Raw genomic sequence first — 20,519 nt, forward strand, 5'->3', positions numbered from 1 at the left:
ATTTAATAATTAAATTACAAAGTAAGAAAATTATAATAAATTTTAATTATTATATTAATAATTTTTTCATCCTTGTTATTACGCAAAATCAAAGTGATTTTATTTTCAAAATTTCAACTTATGAGATTAATTAAATTAATAAATGAGGTCGTAAATTGAATAAATTGGATTAATCCTTTGCAGCTCAAGTTTAAATAAACTTAATTTTATAATAATACAAATTTATACTTTTTTCTCATATTGCTTGAGTAATTAGGCTCATATTTTTATTATTTATTATTTAAAAAGAAAAAGTAAATTCATCAACTAAATGAGCCTCAATTAAATTGTTTCTCTCCTTTTATTTAGCATAGTTTATTCAAAATACAAATGATAAATAAATATTTTTTATTTAAAATTATTAAAATTAAAATTTTAATAATTAAAATAAAAAATTTAATATTCCATAAAAAAAATCCAGCATCTCTAAAATTAGAATGGTATAACAATTATTTGAAAACGTCAAAGTTAAGGGACTTTTGACCATATATAATAAAGGAATAACTTAAAAAAAAAGCCATCCATCTTTTGCGATTTCGACATTTTTAAGCTACACATGGGTTCAATCAATTGAAAACGACATTGTCCTCTACCATTTCATCTTTAATTTTTTTTTTTTGGGAAAGTACCCCTCACTAGTTTGATTTAGGGTTTGATATCTCTCATTGAACGCACTTGAAATAAAATCGAAAAAGGGTTTTATTTGATTATATCAACATGGAGTTGGCTCTTGAATCTTTAATCTCAAACAATAATAGATGATTTTGAGTTTAAAATTCTTATTAATAACTTTTTGTTAACAAATTCAAATTTTAATTCAATTAATTAATAAAATAATATTTAAAAAATAATATTTGATAAATTTAAAATTTAAATTTTAACATTTACAACTTAATTTTTTATTTCTAAATTGTAATCTTCTTTATATATATATATATATATATATATACTTCTTGTTGAAATTAATTTGAGGTACTCAAAATTTTAATTTATCCCTAAATTTTTTATCTTTATACTTACATAATTAAAAAAAATATTACGTGTATAAATTTATTCAAGTTTATAACTTTTAAATACTAATTTTAATGATATATCCTTTAATCTAAAAGTCAGTCAACATTACAATTTTCAGTTGTATAATATAAATTAATATAGTATTTGGTTGACGATCACACATTCAAACTATTTGATAATGACAACTTAAATTCAAGAAAAAGAAAGTTGTTGACAAAGCCAGATATATATATATATATAATCAAACAAAGAGCATTCCACGATAACCAAACTTGAAAGTGACCATGCAACCTTCTATTTCATGTGTTTGATATATATATATATATATAACTTTTCTTTCGGTCCAACCTGCAGATTCAATTGGAGAGAGGTTTTATATTAAATATATGATTTTGATATTAAATATAATAAATACTTTAGAAAAATATACATTTGTTTTAATGGTAATATAGAAGTTAAATGTTCCAATCTTACTATTTACAATAATTTTTGAATAAAAAATAATAAAATAAACCTAAAGCAAATCTCTCTCTATATATAAAAACAAATACTCAAATAGTAATTAATAGTATATTCATGGGTTTGTCTTCCTAATTTTACCATTTTTTTATTTCTAGTGATGTAGGGGAAACTTTGTTTTTTTTTTGGATGAAGTTGTGGAATATAAATTAATATGCTATTGAAGAAAATTTCAAAATCTTCATAGTTATTATATATATATATATATTTTATTGATTATTATTTTGTTTATCGATAATGAAAATTTTAAATTTCACAAACAATAAAGAATTGTCATCATAGTTGATTTTATAATTAATATTTAATTTATTTTTAGAAATATATCCTAATGAGATAGGTTTCAATCCTCTAATTTTATTTGTAAAATTTAAAATCTTCACTTTTGTTAATAGTTCAACCAAGTCAATTAAGAAAAAACAGAGAAATTTAACTGAAATATAAGACTAATGAAAGTTATTAGTTTCTCCATCCCTAGTAGATTTTTCATTTATCCACTAATCTTACCATTTGCCTTCACGGGTCTAGCTTGAATCTGGTTGGGTTGGGCTCTGAACATAAATTTTTAAAAGTTTGAATTTGATTGAAAATATTATTTTATTAGTGAAAAATTTTAATTTAATTTTTATTCTAAAATATATTAAAATATTAAAAATTTTGGAAATCTTAGCCCACCAGGTCGGACCAAGCTAGACCGAATGTTGGATGTTACTTTTGACAAGCCAACTGGACGGACTCCATAGTTCTCAGTTCTCACTTGCAAAAAGCTTGAAAAAAATATCTTTCCCAATTAGCCACTTTATTTTTATATGTCAATTATGCAAAGAAATTTAGAGATGCAGACGATAATTTGTTGGGAAATCTATAATTTGACTAGTAAAATAATAAGTGCAACTAAAAGGACATTTGACTGACTGAGAATTTATTGTATATTCTTATAAACAAAACATGGAATCTAGCTAATTATTTTATATATCAATTTATAATTATATCGATGTCATCTTTTTTTTTTTTTTTTGTTATGGCTACAGGTGGTCATAGATCGTGTTGATCCAAAATTAAAAATATATATTAAAAATAAAATATTAATATTTTAAAATATATTTTATAATTAAAATTAAATAAATATTTTTATTAATTTAATGATATTTTAAATCAAATTTAAACTTAAAAAATAACATAAATTTTAATTTAGTAAAGTCAAATTTATCGGTCGAACAAATAATTCGACACGTAAACAGGACTATTTTGCGAGGACCAAAATTCGTAACCAATTTTGACTGGAGCCATTTTGGCTGGCTTTGATCAATAGCCTGTGATAATAAGAAGGGAAAAATATGGGTTGAATAATTACTCGCTTTACTTTTCACTTTATTATTATTATTATTTTAAATTATGTATAATTCAAAACCTTTTATTAATGTGTAGAAATGCTGGCATTAGACATTGATTAATTATAGACATCGATTTTGTGCGGGTTTATCGTTTTTTTTAGTTTAATATTAATAATAATTTTGATAATAATATTAATAATAATATTAAAAATTAAAAATCAAAATTAATAATAATAATAAAAAAAAAGAGATAAAAAACAGAGGTTGGTACGGTGCCGCCGTTGCCCCTATCCAATCCTCTGCTTGACCCTATCATACAGCCACCTTACCTAATCCCACCAGACCCGACCAGCCCCCTATCCAGCCACCAGATCAGACAGCCACCTTGCCACTTCCTACAACCACCATCCGCCCTTCTTTTGAGCTCTTTAAAATCCCCTAGCCTCTTTCCCTTAGCACTCTCTGTGGAACACAAAAAAAACCCTCTCAGACAGAAGCTAAAAAACACAAACAAACCCCCCAACGTTGAAAATAGAAAAACCAAAAAAACACAACAACACAATCCTCTCCATAAGGAGAAACCCAGCGTCAAGCCATCTATAACACAGAAAAGAAGCTGTCAGTTAATTTTTCAAAAAAAAAAAAAGAACCAAAAAAATTTTAAACCTCGATCTACACCAATCGAGGCTATTTTCGATGAAAGGGGTGCGAAATTTGAGCTCAGGAGGTTGAACGGAACCTCTCGGTCAATTTTAAAAATTTTCGATCATCGATGACCACCGCCAACGGTGACCCAAGTGGTGGCCGACGCGATGGGACGACGACAGGAAAGCAAGATAGCTCTTTTTTTTTTTTTTCTAAAACAGGAAAAGAATGAACAAAAATTTTTTTTTAGTTATATATAGAAAAGCAAAGCTCAAAATGATGTCGTTTGGGAATGGGAGGATTCGCGCGTGGACTCGCACCCTACCCGAGGTCTGCGTAACCGACCCACCAACCCTGCTCCTCAGTGACTCTGAACCGATTTAACTAGATCGGATCAAACCGCTCCCTCAACCGGCTCAATCGAACGGCCCCTCAATCGGCTCAACCGAATCACACGTCGAATCGAACCCTTTTCGATCCAACTGAACAGTCGTTAATCGGACTGTTGATCGGTTCGGTTCAGGTAAAATTTTTTTATTTTTTATATATTATTATTTTTGTTATTTTGAGTATTTTTTATATTTATGCATGATAAATTTTTAAATTTGTTTGGATAAATTTTTAATTATTTTAATAATAATAAAAATGAAAACAAGTAAGATAATAATTAAAAAAATATTAAAAATGCTTAAAAAATAATAATATCTCTAAAAGATAATAATAAAAATAAAATAATTTTTATTATTTTCTCTGCCTAGATGTTGGAGGGAATGAAAAACATATTCCTAAAAATAATTTCGCCTATATGTTGGGAAATTATTATTAATAAATTTTCATAAAATAAATATATGAGAAATTCTTGATTAATTTTTAAAAATCACTAAAATCGAACTTGCTCTAAAAATCCGCTTAGATATTGAAAATTTTTAGAAATATTCGCATTTTCTTAAAAATGAAACCACAATTTTTAAAACCAAAACCCTATGATTATAAAACCCCTAAAATTTTTTAGAAATATTCGCATTTTCTTAAAAATGAAACCACAATTTTTAAAACCAAAACCCTATGATTATAAAACCCCTAAAATCCAAAATCCCTTAAATCCAAACCCATTAAAATCCGAAACCTTAAAACCTTAAAACCCTTAAATCCAAACCCTAAAATTTAAAACCTTAAAATCTGAATCTTCAAAATCTTGAAGCCCTAACCTTTAAAACCTCTACTCAAGCCCTGACTCAAAACATCTTAAAAATCTTAAGGACACGTGTGAAAATTTCACTTAAAGTAATTTGTTTTCAAATGTCGCCTAGATGATAGGGTGTTTAAGAAAATTTATTTCATTAAGTCTTTCATACCCATCCTTAATTCGTCTTAACAATGGAATTAAAACTCTAATAAAGAGTAATAATAAATTGAGATCTTAAATATAAATAGTCGCACCTAAGCTCTGCCTAGATGTTGGAGAATTAGGGTGGTCTCATTATATTCAAGAACCCTACTCTAAATTTATATGTCATCACTTTGCATAACATCCACTAACATACATACATCATCATGTTATTTGTGTTGCATTTCTCTGTATTTAATTTTTATTTGCTACCTGACAATACCATCTTTTATTTCCTCATATAAAATGTTTTACAAAAAAATACATATTTTAAAAATTTGATACTATAAAATAAAATAAAAATAACGTTTCGAAGGAAATGATTCTTGGTACTCTGCCTAGATGTTGGAGAGTCACTAACAATTATCTTCTATAAAGATTGTTATTTCATTTTAAGGATTATCGTGTCAAATATTAAGCAAAAATAGTTATTTTAAATTCTACCTAGATGTTAGAAAATTTTAAAATAATTTTTTAACTTTAAGATTTTCTCAATATTCTTAAATAAAGAGCTTTAGCAAAATTTTATTTTTTCAAATGAAAGAAATTAATGTTAAATTTCAAATTGAAACCATTTTTATCCAACATCGAAAATAGCGCGTAATTAAATGGTACCAAGTTATGAGCGTTGTGGGGGTGCTAATCCTTCCCCACACATAACCAACTCTCGAACCTAACCTGATCAAAATTTATCTTTTTGATAAAATTTAAACTCGCTTTTAAAGTTTTATTAAGAAGATAAACTTTTGGGTGACCAATCACACTCTAAAATAGATTGATGGCGACTCTCCTTTTATTTTTCTCCATTTTTAAACACTTTATGGCTAATGATTTCAAAACCGTTACGACAGCTTGGGGACTCTATTGGGAACGTTTGAGAGTCAAGCCAAAACTTTAATTATGCGTTATTAATAATGATTGGATTTAATTGGTTTTATTTGATATTTAATTTAATTTCATTTATTTTAATTTTTCATAAAATATATATATATATATATATACAAGTTAATAAATAAAATAAATTGCATGATGGTCATTACTTTATTTTTATGATTTATTTATGTTATTTTGATTAATACATTACTTTGCATACACTTTGCGTATTCACTCACATGCATGAACTCTATACCCAGGCTCTATCCCTTTTAAGAGGAAGTGAAGTAGCTACACTCTCGTGAGGTGATAACCTCCGCATTTGCTAGCGAAACACTTCCACTCAAATTGAACCATTTTCGTTCATAGCTTATAATGGATGAAGATCGGGATACCTTACTAGTCCAGTATGGACGCTAGTGAGGAACAATTTAAGAACCTTTAGATGAACAAATCCTCACTCAGCATATAGTAAACCTTAGGGGATTAGCCTTCGATAGAGCATTGCCCTTTTGTAGAAATAAGAGAACAACATTTTTTTTTGAAGAATTTTTTTTTTCTTTTGACATATATTTCATTCATTTGGTAGTTATTCAAAATTTACATTTTCATAAAATATTTTAGAATAGAATGAATAATTTTTAGCATTATCCAACAAGTAAAAAAAAATAAAAAAAAAACATTTTCAAAGATTAAAGGATTTTCTCAAAAATTTTTTATTTATTGACCAAATAAAAATTAATTTTCAAGTCTTAGTTATTTTTGTAAAAAAATAGTTTTTTTTTTGTATTTTTGTTTCATCTTTCGCATTTCATGCATCATGATGAAATAATACATGTATCCCATCCCATGCGCATCATGATAAGATGATATGAGCATTTCATCCCATCCATATCAATGGATAGTACATGCATCTCATGTTATGCACATATTGATAAATGATACATGCCTACCATACGCGTCTTAATAAGTAGTGCACACATTTAATCTCATTACATGTTTAAAGGTAGTGTTAGTTTCACTAGGTTAGCATAACACAAGCATTGCATTCCATATAAAAATATAACATGCACTTGATAGGTTCATGCATTCCATACAAGTATACTGCATTAGTCATAAGAATACATCCCATCATTTATGCAAATATGTCATTGCATTCATGCATATAGATTCATGAACAATAGGGTTGTATGGAACATACATTGCATTTCATATGCCACTATCCCTGTAATATAATACTAAATTCCTTGCATACACATTCATGGTTAACGAAAATTTTTATTTGGGTCATTGGACATATAAAAATCCATTGTCATAGGCATATATACATTTCATGACATTCTTTAGCCATCATAATCATGTGTTCATAAACATACTTTGTGTGTCATTATTTTTGTGGCATTCATTCAATAAGGTAGTAATCTAAAATTTTTTGTCTAAGTTTCAAAATAAAATGTCTGTCTTGGTAAAAATTAGAATGGCAAAAGTAGAAGATTAATTGGAAGCAATGGTTAGTGCTTTGGAGTTGAATCAAGAGAAATTATGGCTCGAGCTTTGAAAGATGAAACAGCAGATGGCTCAATTGATAGAAATGGTTAAAGGTAATGGTGGAGTTGACTTTGTTCCTCTTCAAGGATCGTTGTCACTTTCGATTCCATCAAGTCAAAATCAATCAGCTCTTGTTAGTCTTAACACTTTACCAGAACAAACTAAGGCATTGGGTGATTTGAATAGTGATCGAAGTTTGGGCGAACTCAAGAGAAAAATGGGTGAACTAGCCATACAAATGACTAAGCTTAAGAGTTTGATTTCCAATATGGAGTCACCTAGCTTCAAACAACCATCACCAACTATCTCGAGTCTTAACCTGTACCTAAATCTTTCTTATGACTACTTTCAACCTATTTTCCAAGCACCTAGAATTAAGCCCTCAAGTGTCATGCAACCTTCAAGAATTTCACACTTGAATTCACGTCCCCCACCTCACACTTCACAATCGCTTGTTTAGCATGCTATCTAATCACCACTTTATCAGCCCAATCTTTAACCTAGAGTTTCTCAATTCACCTCAAGACCAACTATACCACCATCTTTTCAGTAAAGTAAACCAACCATAGGACAGAAAAACTCTAGCAACACCAAAGGAAAAATTCTTATTAATCCAATACCTATGTCCTACACAGAATTATACTCGTTGTTCCTAGAAAACTATCTCATTGTCCCTATCCCTACTGAATCTCGTAAACCTTATTTTCCTAAATGATACGACCCTAATGCCCAATGTGAATACCATTTTGGCATCATAGGCTATTCTCTTGAAGACTGCACGACTTTGAAACATAAGGTACAAGGATTGATAAAAGTCAAATATCTGGGTTTTGACACCAAAATGAAGCCAGTTGTTCACAAAAACCCTTCATTGATCTATGCCACTATAGCAGACAGTGCTGTAGGTAACAGTAAGGTTGGCCATGATGATAAATAAAAGGGTTATCCTCTCCAGCAATTATAGTCAACTATTTTTTGGGTTTCTTAGGTGAGATAAATGGGAGTGAAGTAGGTCTAGCACTTTTGGCCATAGCCCTAGAATGATTCATGATGTGTAAACTTGATATTTTTAGAATGAATGAAAACTTCTTTTGACCTGAATTTTTATGAATTGATGTCTCTGTCCACTTTTAATAATTGCTTGTCTAAAGAAGCTGTGAAAAAAGTGATGGTTGTGATTATGCTTTCACCAAACTTTTAAGGAGGAATGAATGTCTTTAGATAACCCAGCTAAAATATAGGATGAAACTCAAGTTTTTCCCTTTTTAATAATAAAAAAATTTGACTTACACATCATGCATCATCTATTTGAATTCATTGTTCTTCATGCTAGCTAAACACAAAAGATGATGATTGTGAATATGCTTTTGTTAAACCTTCAAAGTTAAAAGATTTTTTATAGTAAAATTCATGTCATGCATTTTTGACTTTTGATAATTAATAAAAGACTCAAGGATAGCTATCCTAGAAACGAGATAGTTAAGATTACGCACTTATAGCACTCGAGTTAGTACCAAAATTATGAAAAATAAAGATGCAAGTCGAATGGACAGAGTAAAAAAAGCCTAAGGAAAGATCAGTGATACAGTTATGAGAATGTAATAGAACGTGAACAGATAGTTGACAGAATTAAAATAGATGTTAGCAGAGTTGACAAAAAAAAAGTTGTTGAAACACACAGGACAAGAGAGAAAATAGCTGTTGAGACACCATTGTTTCCATCTGGGTTCACATATGTTCAAGATCCTCATGTGTTGTAAGCACCTCCAACAACTCATCAACCTTATATTGGCCCTTCTACCAAGTTACCATCAGTTTAGACAAATGTCAACCTCAAGCATACTCTTCATGACTCCACTACTATGCCTAATATAGATGATCTTAAAGAATAAAAAAAATTAAAAAAAGTGCTAGATCCATCCAAAGATACAGTGATGAAAGATAAATTTGATCTGTAAAAAGAGAGATTGAAAGCAATTAAAAGCCATGATGTATACAAAAATGTTGATGCCAACGAGCTTAGCCTAGTGCCTGACCTTATTATTTTATCAAAATTTAAAGTCTCAAATTTTGAGAAGTATGATGGAATGAAATACCCTTTAACACACATCACTATATACTATAAAAAAATGATAGGTTACACTCATGAGGATAAGTTGTTGATCTATTACTTTTAATATAGTCTCATTGGGTCTGTAACAAAATGGTATGCTCAGTTGGATCGAAATAAGATTTGCTCTTGGAATGACTTAGCTAGGGCCTTCCTAGAACAATACAAGTATGTTGAAAATATGGTGCCAGATAGGTTGTCCTTGTAGAACATGAAGAAAAGATCAATTGAAACTTTTAAAAAATATACACATAGATGGAAAGACATAGCAACCCAAGTACAACCACCCTTGTTTTAGAAAAAAATTATTGTTCTGTTTGTCAATTCCTTAAACACTCCTTATTATGAAATAATGATTGAAAATATCTCTAAAAACTTTTCGAACATGGTCATTTTTGGTGAAATTATAAAAAATACAATCAAAAGTGGTAGGATTAAGTTAAAAGAAGTGACAAATGTTAAAGAGAAAAGTACATCAAAAAAGAATAAAAGAGAGGTACATGTAGTCACAATGAAGGGGCATCTACCTAATAGTTTTATCCCATACAATCTTTATCCTATTTATTAACCTCATCACCATGTCATAAGCCATATCTCTCAAAACCCATATCTTTGTCAATCAAGCCAGCATTTGAGTTTTTCAGCAAATTTTCATTCTCAAATGGTCATTCATGATCTTATTTCTACATTTGAACCCACCACCCGACTGACAAAGAATCAAAAGAGACCAAGGAATGATTAAGAGAAATTATCCATCTCTATTTTTCACCTTTTACCTTTGCTAATAGAAGGTTGATATCTCACTCCTGTGCCTCTAAAAATAATACCAAATCTATCAGTAAAAAGTTATGATTTCAATGACAAGTGTGATTACCATATGAGGGCAATTGGCCACTCAACTGAAAAATACAGATAGTTGAAAGAAAATGTTAAAGATCTTATCAAGAATAGTATTTTGACTCCAGAGGTAATAAAACAATGGAAGTTGTTGACTCCATCCAATTATTAAATGTAAGGAGTTAAGATGAAGAGGGAGATCTCGAGTTTTAAAAATCAAGATAGGATGATTTTTTTTTTAATCTTTTTATTGTGTATATATGACATATGCATAGTGTCCCTGTGAGTTATTTAACTTATTTTGAAAGAATTGAATACTTTGGATCTTTTTCATGAAATTTTCTCTTTATGCATTTGTTTGAATAAAAGTCTCACATAAGTAACTTTCAAGATTTCAAAAAAATAAAAATCAAAAAAATCAAAAAAAGAAAAAAGAGAAAAAGAAGTTTTATTTTGCAATAAAGATGAAAGGATTCTTAAGGAAAATGGTGATTACTATTAGAAAAAAAACTCATCGAATACCTCCACACGTTTTTAAATACTTTCACACTTTTTTAAATACTTTCATGACCCTAATTACTCAAATGATTGGACTTATCAACCATAACCTTTTAGGGAATGTGAGTTTGAGTTCAGACCTTAAAGGACCGATAATCTTTTCTTGGGCAAAAAACAAAAGAGATTAATTTTGAAAGTTTGTTTTGAATTTCAAAAATCAGATACTCTTTCAAATTTTCAATTGATAATTCAATGTGTGTCAAAATTTTGCTATGACCATAGATACAAAAATGCTTGAGCTTTTTTCTTAAATAGCCTTTGTTTCATGTCTTAAGGCACATTGAGAAAAAGAAAAAAAAATCTTTTTCTGCCTAAGATAATTTATTTCATACCTTTATACCTTTTTTCTTTCTTTCACCAAGAAAATGCCAAAAAATTTTAGAGCCCAAAAAGCCTTTTTGAACTATATGATTAATCCTATAGGACTTGATCATTATTAGAACCTTGAGTAAAAAAAAGATGGGGCATCACAAAAAAAAATAAAAAAATAAAAAAAAAGTAAAAAAAAGAGAAAAAGAGAAATCTTCAATGATTTGCTCTTCTAGTTAAGTGATCATGTTTGAAATGATGAATGAGCATCTTTCTCTATCTTTCTCATATATAAAAAAATTATCCACTTGCTACCCATTTGAGCCTATTAATTAATTTTTTTAAACCCTAGTCAATGATCATTTTTTATATTGGGGGACAAAATTAGGATATTTTCAAGAGATCAACTTCAAGAAAAGTGTCAATATTGAAAGTGTCTAACATGCCCCTCAAAAATGAAAGTTTGGGGCAAAAAGAGAATAAGACTTCAATCGGAATCCCAATGATTCAAGAGAGTAAACAACTAAAGATAAAGTTAGGTATTTCCAAGAAAGAAAAATGAAACTTTGGAGATAAGAATCTGAAGCTTCAATCAGATTTTTTTTTTTTAAAAAAAGAGAAAATATGTACCTTGAAAATGAAAATTCAAGGCAAAAAAAAGGTGAGTAAAGTTGCTGAAATTAAAGTCAAATGTTTCAAAAAAAAAGTAAAGAAAGAAAGTCAGAGAATGCTCTTCAGGATCCTTGGCCCAATTACCCTGAATAACATATTTTGAACCTGTTTATCCATTCTTTCAGAACCCTTAATCTCGGCCTACATTACACACCTTGAAAAGTCTATTTTGATCAAATGTAGACACTTAGATTGAAGAGCAATGTCCTTGAGTTTATATATACTTGTTGATTTCTTCATTGATAAAAAAATATAGCTCTAAGATGAAAATCCCAAGAGGACAGTTTAAAGCTAAAGTCATTTTTGAGGCCCTAAAATAAAGTTCAGAGTTCCAAGGTTCTATCTAAAATAAAAAATCTCGATGCAAAGCCTTTTGAAAGACTAATACCTATTAAAGACCTTTAAAAAAAAAAAAAACTAGCCTTGTCCTCTTCCCAAATCTTGTTTGAAAAGTAATGGCTAGTTTTGACTTACATTGAAGTATCACATTTTTAGCAAAAAAAAAGTGTTTTAAAAAAATTATCTCTTTTGTGAGCCCAAAAGAAATCTTGGCAACCCTCGTCGAGCCTTTTCATGAGATATGCCCACCAATAAAATGAGTTGAATTGTCACTTACCCTCCCATCCATAAGCTTTCCAAATAGTAGTCATCCACTTCCAAGAGATTCAGAAGTCTTGAGTTCTAAATTTTTCATTAATTGCTAAGATACTTTATGTGGGGTAATTTTTGATCACTTTTAAAAAATTTCAAGATTATTTGAGCATTTTGTACATAATACTAAGATCATTTTTTGGGTGAAAATGAGACAATAATAATTTAAACAAAAATTTTAAAAAAAAAAAAAGCAAGAAGAGTCTTTGCATTTACATCGTTTGCATCTGCATCACAAGAAAGATATTTGTATTTGCATTATTTGCATTCACACCATAAGAAGAATTTACATATGCATCTTAAGAAAATGTAGTTGTAGGGGCATTTACATGAAAAGAACATTATCAATTACATTGTGAAAAAGTCAAATGTATTTACATCAAACATTCGGATTCGTGTGTTCGCATTAACATTTACATCGACATTTTCATTAACATCATTTGATGAGAATAGACATTTGCATCGTGATTGTATTTATCAACTTTGTAAGTATTAAAAATAAAAAAAAAAGGGAAAAAATATGAGAGGACAAGTTTTTTTCAAGATTTCAAAGCATTTGTTTAGGAGGAACCTTCTTCAAACAAGACCTTTGGAGTCCAAAAAAATATCTGATCAAGCAAAAGCCACATTTAAAAAGATTTTTAAATTTTTAAAGTTTCATTGCCTTTGATTATAAGGAGCATTCAAAGATTTTAAGATTTGTAAGACCTCCGGATATAATCTCAAAGCCTTTGGGCACAACTTTTAAGATTTTTAGGTAAAAGATTTTTAAAATTTCAAAGTTCACAGATTTCAGATCAGAAAAGCATTCAAAGATGATGATTTTTAAAACCTCCAAGTATAATTTTGATTCGTTGTGTTATCCCGATTGATTTTTTTTTTTTTACTTACGGTGTTGTCCCAATCAATTCTGTAAGACCTCCGGGCATGATTTTTAAAACCTCTAAATATAAATTCGATTCGAGGTGTTATCTCGATCGATTTTTAATTTTTTAACTTACGATGTTGTCTCGATCGATTCTATAAGACCTTCGGGTATGATTCTGTAAGATCTCCGGACATAATTTTGATTCGCAATGTTATCTTGATCGATTTTTTTTTTGACTTGCGATGTTGTTCCAGTTAATTCTGTAAGACCTTTGGGTATGATTTTAAAACCTCCGAGCATGATTTTTAAGACCTTCGGGCATGAATTCGATTTACGGTGTTATCCCGATCGATTCTTGATTTTTTGACCTGTGATATTGTCTCAGTTGATTTTGTAAGACCTTCGGGCATAAATTTGATTCACGATGTTATCCTGCTCGATTCTTGATTTTTTGACTTGCGGCGTTGGTTGATTTTTTTACTTGCGACGTTGTCTTAGTCAATTCTGTAAGACCTCCAGGCATGATTTCTAAGACCTCCGAGCATAAATTCGATTCGTAATTTTATCTCAATCGATTCTTAATTTTTTACTTACGATTTAGTCCCAGTTATCGTATTTCTTTGACTTGTGATTCAATCTCAATCATTTTTATAGTTTTCTAACTTGTGGTACAGTCTCAGTAATCGTTAATATCTGACTCACCATTTAATCCTGGTCTCCTTATTTTCAGACTTATGATTCAATTCAAGTTGACGTTATTTCGACTCGCGATTTAATCACGATCTCTTTAATTTAAAATTGTAGTTTAATCTCGATTGTTGTTATTTTCTGACTCACGGTTTAATCTCGATCTCTTTATTCTCTGACTTACGATTTAATCTCAATCTCTTTAATTCAAAATCGTAGTTTAATCTCGATTATTATTATTTTTTGACTCACGGTTTAATCTCGATCTCTTTATTCTCTGATTCATGATTTAATCTCGATCTCTTTAATTCAAAATCATAGTTTAATCTCGATTGTTGTTATTTTTTGACTTGTGATTTAATCTCGGTCTCTTTATTCTCTGATTCGCAGTTCAATTCTAATCTCTTTAATTTAAAATCGTAGTTTAATCTCGATTGTTGTTATTTTATGACTCGTGATTTAATCTCGATCTTTTTTTTCTTTGATTCGTGGTTCAATCTCGATCTCTTTAATTCAAAATCGTAGTTTAATCTCGGTTATTGTTATCCTCTAACTCGTGGTTTAAACTCGATCTTAGTTTTTGACTTGTGATTCAATCTAAGTTAACGTCATTTTTTGACTTGCGGCTTAATCCCGACCTCTTTATTCTCTGATTCGCTGTTTAATCCTAATCTCTTTATTCTTTGATTCACGATTTAACCCTGATCCTTAGTATTTCTCTAACTCATGGTTCAATCTCAGTCTCCTTATTTTTTGACTTATGATTTAATCCAAGTTCAATCATGATCTTATTATTCCTTGAGTCGCAGTGTCGTCACGATCACTTTCTTTATTATTCAATTTTCAATGTTGCCTTAATCGATTTTTTATTTTTTAACTCACGATGTCGTCTCGATCATTTTCTTTATAACTTAACCTGACTCATGGTAAAAAAAATCCATGATTTGCTTTCAGACAAAATCATTGTCTCTGTCTTTATCCTATTCCTAATTCTCAGTAATGTGCAAAGAGGGGTAGCTGTAAACACCGATTTTATCCGGGTCTACCATTTTTTTTAGTTTAATATTAATAATAATCTTGATAATAATATTAATAATAACATTAAAAATTAATAATAAAAAATAACAATAATAATAATAAAAAAGAGAGACAAAAAACAAAGGGTTGGTGTGGCACCGTCGTCGCCCTTGTCCAGCCCTAAGCTTGACCCCATCAGACAGCCATCCTACCCATCAGATAGCCACCCTATCTAGTCCCACCAGACCTGACTAGCCCCCTGTCCAACTACCAGACCAAACAACCACCCTCAGCCACCCTGCCACTTCCTACAACCACCATCCGCCCCTCTTTTGAGCTTTTTAAAACCCATCAGCCTCTTCCCCTTAGGACTCTTACTGGAACACAAAAAAAATCCTCTCAGACAAAAGCTAAAAAACGTAAACAAATCCCTTAAAGTCAAAAATAGAAAAACTAAAAAAACATAACATAAATTTTCTCATAAGGAGAAACTCAACACCGAGCCATCTGTAACAAAGAAAAGAAGCTGTCAGTTAATTTTTCAAAAAAAAAAAAGAAAGAACCAAAAAACTTCAAACCTCGATCTACGCTAATCGAGGCTGTTTTCGACAAAAAGGGTGTCAGATTTGAGCTCAGGAGGTTGAACGAAAACTCCTGGTCAATTTTAAAAATTTTTTATCACCGACAACCCAGGCGACAATCCAGCAACTGGAATGGAAGAGAGTTCTGGAGCTCTCCCCAGAGCTTTTCCCTTTTTTTTTTCTGCAACAGGAAAAAAATGAACAAAAAAAATTTTAGTTATATATAGAAAAGCAAAGCTCAAAACGACATCGTTTGGGCAGGGGAGGATTCGCGCGTGGACCCAGACCTGACCCGAGGTCCATGCAACCGACCCGCCAACCCAGCTCCTCAACGGCTCTGAACTGATTTAACCAGACCAGACCAAACTGCTCCCTAGATTGGCCCGAACTGTCCCTCAACCGGCTCAACCGAACCTCACGTCAAACTGAATCCTTTTCGGTCCAACCGAACCGTCGTTAACCAGACCGTTGATCGGTTCGATTCAGGTAATTTTTTTTTATTTTTCTATATATTATTATTTTTGTTATTTTGAGTATTTTTTATATTTATGCATGATAAATTTTTAAATTTGTTAGGATAAAATTTTAATTATTTTAATAATAATAACAATGAAAACAAGTAAGATAATAATTAAAAAAATATTAAAAATGCTTAAATAATAATAATATCTCTAAAAAATAATAATAAAAATAAAATAATTTTTATTATTTTTCCTGCCTAGATGTTGGACGGAATGAAAACATATTCTTAAAAATAATTTCGCCTAGATGTTGGAGAATTATTATTAATAAATTTTCATAAAATAAATATATGAGAAATTCTTAATTAATTTTTAAAAATCACTAAAATCGAACTTGCTATGAAAATTTCCCTAGATGTTGAGAATTTTTAGAGATGTTCGCATTTTCTTAAAAATGAAACCTCAATTTTTAAAACCAAAACCCTAGGATTATAAAACCCCTAAAATCTAAAATCTCTTAAATCCAAACCTCATAAAATCCGAAACCTTAAAACCTTTAAACCCTTAAATCCAAACCCCTAAAATCCAAAATTCTAAAATCCCTTAAATCCAAACCCCTAAAATCCAAAACTTTAAAATTTGAATCTTTAAAATCTTAGAGCCCTAACCTTTAAAACCTCAACTCAAGCCCTTACTCAAAACATCCTAAAAATCCTAAGGACATGTGTGAAAATTTCACTTAAAGTAATTTGTTCTCGAATGCCACCTAGATGATGAGATGTTTAAGAAAATTTATTTCATTAAGTCTTTCATACCCGTCCTTAATTTGTCTTAACAATGGAATTAAAACTCTAATAAAGGGTAATAATAAATTAAGATCTTAAATATAAATAGTCGCACCTAAGCTCTGCCTAGATATTGAAGAGTTAGGGTGGTCTCATTATATTCAAGAACCCTACTCTAAATTTATATGTCATCACTTTGCAAAACATCCACTAACATACATACATCATCATGTTATTCGTGTTGCATTTCTCTGTCTTTAATTTTTATTTACTACCTGACAATACCATCATTTATTTTCTCATATAAATTGTTTTACAAAAAAATACATATTTTAAAAAATTGATACTATAAAATAAAATAAAAATAACATCCCGAAAGAAATGATTTTTGGTACTCTGCCTAGATGTTGAAGAGTCACTAATAATTATCTTCTATAAAGATTATTATTTCATTTTAAGGATTATCATGTCAAATCTTAAACGAAAAAAATTATTTTAAATTTTGCCTAAATGTTAGAGAATTTTAAAATAATTCTTAACTTTAAGATTTTCTCAATATTTTTAAATAAAGAGCTTTAGCAAAATTTTATTTTTTCAAATGAAGGGAATTAGTGTTAAACTTTAAATTGAAACCATTTTTATCCAACATCGAAAATAACACGTAATTAAATAGTACCAAGTTATGGGCGTTGTGGGAATGCTAATCCTTCCCCACACGTAATCGATTCTCGGATCCAACTTAATATTTTGTAGTCTAAAATTTATCTTTTTGATAAACTTTAAACTCGTTTTTAAAGTTTTATTAAGAAGATAAACTTTTAGATGATCAATCATATCTTAAAATAGATTGATGGTGATTCTCTTTTTATTTTTTTCAATTTTAAAACACTTTATGGCTCGCGGTTTCAAAACCGTTACGACACTAATTTATCAAGCAGTAAATTGTAGCAATATTTTAGGCTAAAAAAATATTTTTCATTTTTATTTTTTTATCTACTATACCAAACAACATCAAGCAAAACCTAAAGTTCGTACAATACATTATTCAATCACATATTATTCAAGCCCTTGAAAATTTTACTTTTGAAAAAAAAAATCCAATAAATTCTTTTTTTAAATTATGGAGGATTTATATTTAAAAAAATATTTGAAAAGAATGTAATTTATAATTATTGTTTATTAATTAGTTTTGTCGAATTTAGGAATTTGGAATATTGGAGCTTTTTCTGGGTCTCAATCCTACCTATCTTTTGTCGGTTCAATTGGTTGTCTAAATCATGGAAAGTAGTGGATAGATTGAAGAAGAAGAGCCCTTGCATTATTGATAAGAACAAATTTCAATCAAAACTTTTGGACCCTTTAAATTCAAAACTTGAAAAAGATGCATGAAATTAATTATTGTCATCTTTCTGTTTGACAGCTTAGTTTTTCAAAGTTCCCTTTTCTTAATAAAATCATTCATCCTTTGATTTTACATATTTTACTAAAAATGGTGCACCAACTCTTTTCAATGCCTTTTTTTTAAAGAATTAATGCAAATAATTATTTTTACGAGATAGTCGTGATTATTTCAATAATTTTCTTTGGATTTAATTTTTTTAAAATGATTTTAAAAATACAAAATTTAAAGTCAAATTATTGCATTATTTTTTTTTGAAATTTTTAATGATGAATTATTATCTTATGCACTATTGGTGAATTTTAATGATCAAAATTAATAAAATTTAACTGTAAAAAAATTCCTATCAAACAAAAATTATGAAAACCAAGGGAATATCGTAAAAGTGGAAAATGATATGTGCAGTAAATTTTGACAATTTCTCTTTTAGAAAAAAATCTGTAATTAGTAATTGAAGAAAAATAAGAGGGAGAACGTGCATGCACGCGCTGAGTAACGGAGAAGGCAGAGGCAAAGTCCAAACACGGGGGGACAGTTGGGTAGCACACCCATCATATCAGATCTATTTCCGGACTGACACTAATGAATAGTGGGGCCCACTTGGTAAAAGTCACACTCACACCTTGGCGAGGCCTCAGTTGCCCGTGCTATTCACGCTCCTTCGGAGCGAGTTTGTACTAGAATCTTCATCTTTTCCCCGCTTTTACCGATTATCTTCTCCTTGTGGAGCTGTGCTGCAGAGTTTCACTTTACGTTTATCGCCTTAATTTTATTGTTTTTAGCTAATTTTCATGTCACGATGCTTAATTATAATAAAACATTTGAATTGATATTTAAATTTTAAATTTTTTTAATATAATATTTAAATTATAAATTTATTAATTAATATGATATTTATAAAATTATTTATTCATTATATATTATTATTTAAATTTAATAGTATCAAATTTTAATATTATATTAATTAATATATTTATAATTGAAATATTAAATTAAAAAATTTTAATATTTAAATATTATATTTAATATTTTATTATAATTTAAAAATTATTCATGATATTAATTATTTTATTTTTCATTTTACTTATTGTCGTCATTTTTTTTAGTTAGATTATCTTGACTTTATTTATATTTGCACAGTAATTTTTCATATTAAATATATGTAAAATATAAAAATTATTATATTTTATTTATGTTAATACGTTAAATATATATAATTTTTATTAAAATAAATTATTTTTATATTATATTTTATCATATCATTATATCGCATTAAAATTATTAAATCAACTTGACTTATTTAAAATAATTAATTTTTTTTAGATTTGTGAAATTTAAGAATAACAAAAATAGCTTAGCTTAACCCTAAAATCGAATTCATTTAGACATTTGAGCAATTATTCTTTTTATAATATAAAAAACTAAGTACAAACATTTATAAAACCTTTCATAATTTCCAACTAAACTTAGGTTTTTTAGAAAATAAATCTTGTTAGACACTAATATTTTTATTTTATTTTCATATAATTAAAATAGATAAATTCTGTGTTATGCATGAGCAAAAGATAAAATCTTTCATGTGTAAAAATTCCTACCTTAAATTAAGGTGGGACAACTAGTATTTAGACATGTCATAAGTTATTATTATTATTTTATTATTTTTTAAAAAATAAGGAATCATAGCATAGACAAGTAAACTTTTTCAGAAATCTTAATATTCCATTATTGAGTACCTTTGACTTTATCAACTCATGCATGTCCTTTTCTTTTTATTTTTATTTTTTTGGTTGGAGACTTTTATATGACTTTTATGCATTGAAAGGAAGTTCTTTTTTTTTTTTTTTTTAGAGAATAACTTTAACAAATGCTTTAGCTTGCTTTTAGGACATTTGTTAAGAAATTAATTTTAAAACTATTTTATTTTTATCAAGTTATTATTTGAGAAGTAGTGATTGGAGCCCAACCATGTGTGCTAAAAAGATATATACTAATTATCATTCGACAATAAATAAATGTATTTAAAATAAATAAATTAAATTTTATCATAAATAAACTAAAATTTAGGGATGAGAACTTTATTGGCTTAGATTTTGAAACATAAAAAATTGATTTATTTCAAAAAATAATTGAAATCCATCAATTTATTTATGGAAATAAAAAATAATCAAATCAACATAACATCCATTGTTCGATAAAAACTAAAATTTTTCAACATTATTTGGTTATCA

This window comes from Durio zibethinus, chromosome 26 (assembly GCF_047325235.1).
Source record: "Durio zibethinus cultivar Kanyao isolate XHJ-2024 chromosome 26, ASM4732523v1, whole genome shotgun sequence".
NCBI classification, from domain to species: Eukaryota; Viridiplantae; Streptophyta; class Magnoliopsida; order Malvales; family Malvaceae; genus Durio; species Durio zibethinus.